This window comes from Pituophis catenifer, unplaced genomic scaffold (genome assembly GCF_029215685.1).
Source record: "Pituophis catenifer annectens isolate HBS135680 unplaced genomic scaffold, rPitCat1.0.hap2 SCAF_2, whole genome shotgun sequence".
Classification (NCBI taxonomy): Eukaryota; Metazoa; Chordata; class Lepidosauria; order Squamata; family Colubridae; genus Pituophis; species Pituophis catenifer.
The window spans coordinates 22,000,741-22,011,528 of record NW_027256882.1 but is presented as its reverse complement, the minus strand read 5'-3'; the positions used below and the strand labels follow the sequence as shown (position 1 = coordinate 22,011,528).

Here is a 10,788-nt window from a genome sequence, read left to right as displayed (position 1 = left end):
CTAGAAATCATTAACTTTGCTGCGGTCAACAAATTTATTATCAATTCTTTAGTCTCTTTTTTGCATTTTATATCTTCCAATAGTGAGAGTAATGCTACCTTTGGTGCCTCTTCTACCTTTATTCCTACAATTTTTTCTATCTCCTTAAACTTCCACAATTTTTGCACAAATTTACATTCCCACCACATATGTAAATACGTTCCTTTTTCCACAACCTCTCCAACAGTTATCTGAATAGTGCTGATTCATATTGCTTAATCTAACCGGAGTCAAGTACCACCTCCATACCATTTTGTAGTAATTCTCTTTTATTCTTACTGACATATTTCTCAACACTCTTTGTTGCCAAATTCTGTCCCAACTCTGTTGCCCTGTTTGTATCTTCAAATCAGTTTCCCATACCATCTTTCCTAAATTTCCCCTCTCCTCTTCCTCCAACAATATTTTATAGATTTCACTCATTAAACCTTTTATCCCTTTATTTTCTTCCTTTACAGTTTGATTTTTTTTCAATTAATTCCTCAAACCTCATTAACTCTCTACACTCTCCATTTTCTCTTATCCAATTTTTAGTCCATTGTTCCACTTGGCTATAATTTAACCAAGACAACCGTTTTCCTCCTAGAACCTCTTCCAATTCCCTACGTGTCCTCATTCCTCCTAACCATTCCCTTAGTTTCATTTTATTTTTCTCTTTTAAAATTTCAGTCACTTTATTCTTCAAATTCCCTGGGAACTTTTCCAAAATTACTACCGGTGATAATGGAGAGTTCTTCGGAAGCAACCTCCCTTTATATTTACTCCAAACTTCCCAATGAAACTTCAGGAGAGGATTGTTATGCTCCCTTTCTACAAGCATCAAATTCTAGAATCTAAAGAAAGAAAAGCTCAAAGCACATGAAGTAAAATACATGAAGTAAAATAATTGTAGTGGTGTGTGACAACATAGGCAAGATATAATTTGCCATTCACAATGCTGGAGGCCAAATGTAAAAGAAAGAGTAATTCAATATTTAATGTTACACGTAATAACAGCGTCAACGGAATTATGTATGCACAAAATTGGAAAAACCAAAGTATACCGACAGAGGAAATGGTAATAAAGAAAATATTAGAATGTGCCAAAATGGACAGGTTAATGATGGAAATTAAAGAGAAAGGAGAAACAGCCTATTACTAAAATATGGGGCCTATTGGCTAGATAATAGATGCAAAGCTTAGAAAATTAATGATGAAAGAGGGTCAATAAGCTATAAACAAATACAGGTATAAAATTATATAGAAGAATATATATTGTAAGCAATATTATTATTAGACTGTACATAACTGCAAATTAATATATATATGAGTGCTAAATGTATAGAGAATTATGTTATAACTATGTTATATAACATATGTTATATAATATCAAGTTTCTTTTTTTTCTATGGACTATACTGTATGATTAAGAGAAAAAGGGTCGTAATTAGGATGTATAACATTATATATATTTAAAAAGGTGCTGATACAACTGGTATATCCTTTCGCCTTTCAGCTCCAATCCAGGTGCCCTCAAGCAGCCGCTAGCTGATGACTAGCTGATGAAAGCTAAAAAGCTTGAAATAGATCTATACTAGTCTCCCTTCATTTCTTTATCAGCAAAATATAAATTTGGTATAAAATGGTTTGTTGTGTATGCAAGTCTTGGCATATATGGGTCTTTTCCCGTGTAAGATTGAGAGTATCTTGGCGACATTTTGACGAGGTCTAACTTGTCATCTTCAGGCTGGTGCTTTTGGTTTCGTGCTTGTGTGAGCAAAGTGTGATCAGAGCTGCCGTCTCTCTATCAATACTGGTGGGGAGGTGGGGAGTTCTGGCTTTGTTGCTGTAAGTGGGTTGGTTGGCTATGTTGTTACATCTTGATTAGTTAATGGAGTTGATGTTTGCAGATTAGTAAGGTGTTTCGTAGCATCCTCTGTGGGTGAGGCCCTGCCTATTAGTCTTTTGTATTTTAACGACTCGGGTAATGGGTTGTGTAATAGCATCCTGAGCTCTATTGTTATGATGTCCTGGATATTGTGCTGCAACATCCTGGGTAGTTGGCTGTGTTGTGACATCCTGAGCTTTAGTGTTGTGGCATTCTGAGTTCTGTAATGTGATGTCTTGAGCAGATGGTTGTGATGCAGCATCCCGGGCTTAGATTTGGCTTTGAGTTTGAGGTCTTGTCATGTGTTCATGGCGTGTGTCAGTTTTCTTTGTGTGGGGATAGGAGGGGGAGGGGTGCAGCAGCTGGTAATGCTGCCGTGGTCTGGCTTCTGGATGGTGGTTGTATTTCGTCTATGGATGGGTTTTTTTTATATATATATATATTATACATGAAACAAGCATTAAATCTATAGCCATCTACATCACAACGCGAGAAAGGAATAAAATTGTCCCGTTGCATATATAGGTTAGCCAAGTAAAGCCTATTAGATATACCAAGTGACATGTTTATCAAATACATCAATTTGCAGCTCGATTTGACATCCAATTATACCTTTGACTCCAAGATATATAGTAATCTGTGTCCCCTCGCCCTTTCAGTATCATAGTAAACCAATCTGATTCTGCACAGTTCATTATTTTCTGAATTACTACTTGTTCGGGTGGGCTGAAATCCATCTTCCAGTATTGGACCCATGCCGATCTTGCAGCTATTGTTATATGTAGCAACAGGTCCCATGTCATTCTGTTTACATTTTCGGGTCTTATCCCTAATAAAAATACCTCAGGACACAATTGTATATGCTGCCCCAACATCTCATTAAGCCATTTCTGAATATTCTTCCAAAATTTCATTGCCTCTCGACAGGTCCACCATTGGTGGAAGTATGTGCCTTCTTTAACGCTACATTTCCAATAAACTGAGGGTGTTCCCAGGAACACTTTAGCGAGTCTGGCCGGCGGTAAATGCCATCGATATGTCATTTTACATATATTTTCTTTATATGCTATTGACTGGGTTAATTTAATTCTTAGTCCAGATTTCATTCCACCTCTCAGGCTCTATTGAATGACCTAGATTTTTCTCGCAGGCCTGAACCGAAGTCTTCGCATGGGTTTGGGTTTGAATCTGGTGAGGATGATTGGTGGTGGCGTCATGTGTTGTCCTGGGTCCGGTGTCAATTTTTGTGGCTGGGACTCGTTTGTTGACTAGGGCTAGTTTCCAGATGTCTGATAGGCAGGAGGTATCATCACGTTTATTCATGTTATGGGTGTGTTTCTCTATTTCTACGGCTTCCATGATTATTCTCTTGTTGAAGTGTTCAATTTTGGAGATTAATTTGGAGATCAACACAGCCAACCAACCCACTTACAGTAACAAAGACAGAACTTCACACCTCCCCACTAGTATTTATAGAGAGACGGCAGCTCCGATCACGCTTTGCTCACACAAGCACGAAGCCAAGAGCACCAACCTGAAGATGGCGAGTGAGACCTCATTGAAAGGTCGCTAAGATACATATATATAAAATTAAAATCTTGGATGTTTTCCCGCATCATTAAAAGTCTGATAAAATACTTAAAATCCTGGCTAAAATCCCAGCTTAAAATCCTCTAAAATCCCCACAAAACTCTTTGTAAGGTTTTTAAAAAACTTCAGCTACAATCCTAACCAACACTTTAAAGGTTTTTTCACAACATTTCGGGAAATGTTTCGGTAAAACACCCGAGATTTTAACTTTTTACATACACACACCCATGAAAACTCGAGATATATATACATACATAGACAGGAAACAACCTGAATATGCCAAGATGTGCATACCTGTACCATGAAAATCTATGAAAACACACACACACACACACACACACACACACACACACACACGTGTGTGTGTGTGTGTGTGTGTGTGTGTGTGTCTTTTTCTTTTTCGTAGGCTTTTATGTGCATATTCTTTCTAGCCAGGTTTTACCTACGTAAACTAAGTTGTTCTGCAGCCCTGGTTCTGTGAAATCTCATTCACAAGCTTCTGGGCTTTTTTTCTCTGTTGACAAACTGCAACTCTGTGTTGCTCTCTGGGAGACTCAGATAGCTATTTCTGCCTTTTAAGGCGTCGTCAGTGAGCCACACTCACTTCTCAGATATTCCCCCTGTAAAGGTACAATGTGTCTTTTTCTTTTTCGTAGGCTTTTATGTGCATATTCTTTCTAGCCAGGTTTTACCTACGTAAACTAAGTTGTTCTGCAGCCCTGGTTCTGTGAAATCTCATTCACAAGTTTCTGGGCTTGCTCTCTGGGAGACTCAGATAGCTATTTCTGCCTTTTAAGGCGTCGTCAGTGAGCCACACCCACTTCTCAGATATTCCCCTTGTAAAGGTACAATGTGTCTTTTTCTTTTTTGTAGGCTTTTATGTGCATATTCTTTCTAGCCAGGTTTTACCTACGTAAACTAAGTTGTTTTGCAGCTCTGGTTGTGTGAAATCTCATTCACAAGCTTCAGGGCTTTTTTTTTCCGAAACCAATGTCCTTTCCAAAGGATTCAACTTTGCAGTCGCTCCCAAAAGCATCCCCACTGAAACCATTATATGCGGAGTTGAAACCAGCCTGACCAAAATCAACCCCGACGACGCAAACAGAATCAGACTCGAAATCACCAACATCCTCTGCACCAGCAAGCCACCCAAAAGTAACTTACCCAAAGAGGAACAGACAGCACTACTTAACCTGAAAGAAGACACCAGCATAATAATCTTACCAGCAGACAAGGGCAATGCCACGGTGGTTATGAACACATCTGACTACCAAACCAAATTAACCAACCTACTCCAAGACTCCATATACAAACCCCTAAACACAGACCCCACCACCTACCTGGAAAAAACCACCAGATCCAAAATAAAAGCCTCCCCCATCAGCGAAGAGATTCAGCAAAGAATCATTCCCAGAGAGAAATCAACCAGATGCCCTAAGCTTTATGGTCTCCCCAAGATACACAAAGAAGGAACCCCACTTAGACCCATAGTCAGCTCCATAGGCTCACCTCTACAAAACCTAGCCAAATTTCTCGCCAAACAACTACAGCCCTATGCAGAATCCATCACCTCATACGTAAAAAACTCATTCCAGTTCATAGACATCATAAAGCAACAAAACTTACAGCCCAGTGACCTACTCGTGAGCTTCGATGTCATATCCCTCTTCACCCAAGTACCAATCAAAGAAGCCTTGACAGTTATCCAAAACAAATATAACCCCCCCAAGCACATCTTAGATCTGACCAACCACTGCCTATCCAACACATACTTCATCTATAATGGACAGAAATACAAACAAATAGAAGGAGCACCCATGGGATCACCCCTCTCACCTGTCATTGCCAACCTCTATATGGAATACTTTGAAACCCAAGCGCTAGAAAAATCTGATCACAAACCCAAACTCTGGCTCAGATATGTAGACGACACCTTCATAATCTGGCCACATGGGAAAGAAAAACTGGACAACTTCCTCACACACCTCAACAGCCTACACCCCAAAATACAGTTCACCATGGAAACAGAAGCGAACAACCAACTTCCCTTCCTGGATGTCTTAGTCTACAGAAAATCCAATGGCTCCCTAGGACACACTATCTACCAGAAGAAAACACACACAAACCGCTATCTGCACGCACTCTCACACCACCACCCTGCCCAGATCAAATCTGTAGCCAAGACACTCATTTCCAGAACAAAACGCTTAGCTGACGAACAACACCTAAAAACCGAACTACACACTCTCACTAACGTACTAACATCCAATGGATTCCAAAGAAATAAGATCACCAACCTAATCCAAAAAGAAACCCCCACTAAAATCCAAGACAGAGAACAAGAAAACGGCAAAGCCCTCCTACCATACATAAAAGGCACCACAGACAGAATAAGCAAAATCCTCCACAAACATAACATCAAGACAGCATTCTGCACAAACCGAAAAATATCCACCATCCTAAGGAACCCCAAAGACAAAATTGAGTTAGAAAATCAAGGAGTATATGAAATCCCATGCACCGCCTGCCCCACCACATACATCGGACAAACCAACAGACGAATAAGTGCATGCATAGAAGAACACAAGAACTCAGTCAGAAAAGAGGAACCAACTTCTTCCCTGGTCCAACACCTTAAAGCCACAGGACATGATATTGACTTTAAAAAGACCAGAACTATCGCCCAAACTGAACACTTTAACAACAGAATAATCAGAGAAGCCATCGAGATAGAAAAACGCCCACACAGCATGAACAAACGAGACGATACCTCTCGCCTACCAGCCATTTGGAAACCCGCCCTTATTGACAAACGAGTCCCTAACACGACGAATGACACCAGACCCACACTCACGAGAGCCACACAGGATGTCACCACCACACATCCACGCAGAAAGCAGACTCAAACCCACACTGATAATGAGCCACGACCAAGGACCAGAAGCCAGACCGCAGCTGCATCATTAGCCACTTTAAACCCCTCCAATCCATCCATGAAGCAGACTGACACCCACCATGAAGAGCTCGCACAGCCACAAACAGGAAGCCAAACAACAACGCAGCTCACCAGCTCAAATCCCCCTGCAACTCAGACTAAGCTGAGCCCAACCAAGCCCCCACCCAAACAGAACACCCCCCCAGCCAATCAGAGCACAACAAACCCCCCCATCCAATCAGAGCACAGCCAAGCCCCTAACCAATCAGAACATACCTCCACCCAATCAGAACACAGCCAAGTTCCCACCCAATCAGCTCACACCCCCACTAGCAGTTAAAAGGAAGAGACAGCTGCGATCTCACATTGCTCCTGGAAGCACGAAGCCGAGAACACCAGCCTGAAGATGACGAATGAGACTTCGTCGAAACGTCGCCAAGACACTTCCAATTTTACGTGGGAGAAGACCCGAATAACCAAAGACCTACATATATATATATATATATATATATATATATATATATATATATATATATATATACAGTCAGGTCCAGAAATATTGGGACATCGACACAATTCTAACATCTTTGGCTCTATACACCACCACAATGGAGTTGGAATGAAACAAACACAATGTGTGTTAACTGCAGACTGTCAGCTTTAATTTGAGGGTATGTACATCCAACTCAGGTGAACGGTGTAGGACTTACAGCAGTTTGCATATGTGCCTCCCACTTGTTAAGGGACCAAAAGTAATGGGACAGAATAATAATCATAAATCAAACTTTCCCTTCTTAATACTTGGTTGCAAATCCTTTGCAGTCAATCACAGCCTGAAGTCTGGAATGCATAGACATCACCAGAAGCTGGGTTTCATCCCTGGTGATGCTCTGCCAGGTCTCTACTGCAACTGTCTTCAGTTCCTGCTTGTTCTTGGGGCATTTTCCCTTCAGTTTTGTCTTCAGAAAGTGAAATGCATGCTCAATGGGATTCAGGTCAGGTGATTGACTTGGCCATTGCATAACATTCCACTTCTGTCCCTTCAAAAACTCTTTGGTTGCTTTTGCAGTATGCTTTGGGTCATTGTCCATCTACACTGTGAAGTGCCGTCCAATGAGTTCTGCAGCATTTGGCTGAATGTGAGCAGAAAATATTGCCCAAAACACTTCAGAATTCATCCTGCTGCTTTTGTCAGCAGTCACATCATCAATAAATACAAGAGAACCAGTTCCATTGGCAGCCATACATGCCCACGCCATGACACTACCACCACCATGCTTCACTGATGAGGTGGTATGCTTAGGATCATGAGCAATTCCTTTCCTTCTCCATACTCTTCTATTCCCATCACTCTGGTACAAGTTGATCTTGGTCTCATCTGTCCATAGGATCTTGTTCCAGAACTGTGAAGGCTTTGTTAGATGTTTTGGCAAACTCTAATCTGGCCTTCCTGTTTTTGAAACTCACCAATGGTTTACATCTTGTGGTGAACCCTCTGTATTCACCCTGGTGAAGTCTTCTCTTGATTGTTGACTTTGACACACATACACCTACCTCCTGGAGAGTGTTCTTGATCTGGCCAACTGTTGTGAAGGGTGTTTTCTTCACCAGGGAAAGAATTCTTTGGTCATCCACCACACTTGTTTTCCATGGTCTCCCAGGTCTTTTGGTGTTGCTGAGCTCACCGGTGCATTCCTTCTTTTTGAGAATGTTTCAAACAGTTGTTTTGGCCATGCCTAATGTTCTTGCTATCTCTCTGATGGGTTTGTTTTGTTTCTTCAGCCTAATGATGGCTTGCTTCACTGATAGTGACAGCTCTTTGGATCTCATCTTGAGAGTTGACAGCAACAGATTCCAAATGCAAATAGCACACTTGAAATGAACTCTGGGCCTTTTATCTGCACATTGTAATTGGGGTAATGAGGGAATATCACACACCTGGCCATGGAACAGCTGAGAAGCCAATTGTCCCATTACTTTTGGTCCGTTAACAAGTGGGGGGCACATATATAAACTGCTGTAAATCCTACACCGTTCACCTGAGTTGGATGTACATACCGTCAAATTAAAGCTGACAGTCTGCAGTTAACGCACATTGTGTTTGTTTCATTCCAACTCCATTGTGGTGGTGTATAGAGCCAAAGATGTTAGAATTGTGTCGATGTCCCAATATTTTTGGACCTGACTGTGTATATATATATGAGCTTTGATGTCATATCCCTCTTCACCCAAGTACCAATCAAAGAAGCCTTGACAGTTATCCAAAACAAATATAACCCCCCCAAGCACATCTTAGATCTGACCAACCACTGCCTATCCAACACATACTTCATCTATAATGGACAGAAATACAAACAAATAGAAGGAGCACCCATGGGATCACCCCTCTCACCTGTCATTGCCAACCTCTATATGGAATACTTTGAAACCCAAGCGCTAGAAAAATCTGATCACAAACCCAAACTCTGGCTCAGATATGTAGACGACACCTTCATAATCTGGCCACATGGGAAAGAAAAACTGGACAACTTCCTCACACACCTCAACAGCCTACACCCCAAAATACAGTTCACCATGGAAACAGAAGCGAACAACCAACTTCCCTTCCTGGATGTCTTAGTCTACAGAAAATCCAATGGCTCCCTAGGACACACTATCTACCAGAAGAAAACACACACAAACCGCTATCTGCACGCACTCTCACACCACCACCCTGCCCAGATCAAATCTGTAGCCAAGACACTCATTTCCAGAACAAAACGCTTAGCTGACGAACAACACCTAAAAACCGAACTACACACTCTCACTAACGTACTAACATCCAATGGATTCCAAAGAAATAAGATCACCAACCTAATCCAAAAAGAAACCCCCACTAAAATCCAAGACAGAGAACAAGAAAACGGCAAAGCCCTCCTACCATACATAAAAGGCACCACAGACAGAATAAGCAAAATCCTCCACAAACATAACATCAAGACAGCATTCTGCACAAACCGAAAAATATCCACCATCCTAAGGAACCCCAAAGACAAAATTGAGTTAGAAAATCAAGGAGTATATGAAATCCCATGCACCGCCTGCCCCACCACATACATCGGACAAACCAACAGACGAATAAGTGCACGCATAGAAGAACACAAGAACTCAGTCAGAAAAGAGGAACCAACTTCTTCCCTGGTCCAACACCTTAAAGCCACAGGACATGATATTGACTTTAAAAAGACCAGAACTATCGCCAAAACTGAACACTTTAACAACAGAATAATCAGAGAAGCCATTGAGATAGAAAAACGCCCACACAGCATGAACAAACGAGATGATACCTCCCGCCTACCAGCCATTTGGAAACCCGCCCTTATTGACAAACGAGTCCCTAACACGACGAATGACACCAGGCCCACACTCACGAGTGCCACACCTGATGTCACCACCACACATCCACGCAGAAAGCAGACTCAAACCCACACTGATAATGAGCCACGACCAAGGACCAGAAACCAGACCGCAGCTGCATCATTAGCCACTTTAAACCCCTCCAATCCATACATGAAGCAGACTGACACCCACCATGAAGAGCTCGCACGGCCACAAACACGAAGCCAAACAACAACAACGCAGCTCACCAGCTCAAATCCCCCTGCAACTCAGACTAAGCTGAGCACAACCAAGCCCCCACCCAAACAGAACACAACCCCAGCCAATCAGAGCACAGCCAAGCCCCTAACCAATCAGAACACACCTCCACCCAATCAGAACACAGCCAAGTTCCCACCCAATCAGCTCACACCTCCACTAGCAGTTAAAAGGAAGAGACAGCTGCGATCTCACATTGCTCCTGGAAGCACGAAGCCGAGAACACCAGCCTGAAGATGACGAATGAGACTTCGTCGAAACGTCGCCAAGACACTTCCAATTTTACGTGGGAGAAGACCCGAATAACCAAAGACCTATATATATATATATATATATGTATATATATATATATATATATATATATATATATATATATATATATATATATATGTGTGTGTGTGTGTGTGTGTGTGTGTGTGTGTGTGTGTGTGTGTGTGTGTGTGTGTGTGTGTTTTCTTCTAGCCAGGTTTTCCCTATGTAGCCAAGGTTTTTTTGTAGCTCCAGCTCAGTAGAATCTCATCTACTCGGTTCTGGGCTTTTTTCTTTTCTAACACCTAGCAAGCTCTCACTGCTAGGTGGGAGACCTAAATAGATCCATTTCTAGCTCGTTAGCTGTCATCAGTAGGCCACACCCATATCCTCCCTGTAAAGGCATAGTATCGATTTTCTGGCCTACTGATGACAGCTAACGAGCTAGAAATGGATCTATTTAGGTCTCCCA

The 10,788-nt window shown here is 41.8% G+C and overlaps 1 pseudogene; it reads left to right on the top strand.

The window, feature by feature from the left end:
- The first annotated feature begins 6,246 nt into the window (after window positions 1–6,246).
- LOC139310225 (soluble scavenger receptor cysteine-rich domain-containing protein SSC5D-like) lies at window positions 6,247–10,230 on the top strand (annotated as a pseudogene).
- The last annotated feature ends 558 nt before the right edge of the window (window positions 10,231–10,788 follow it).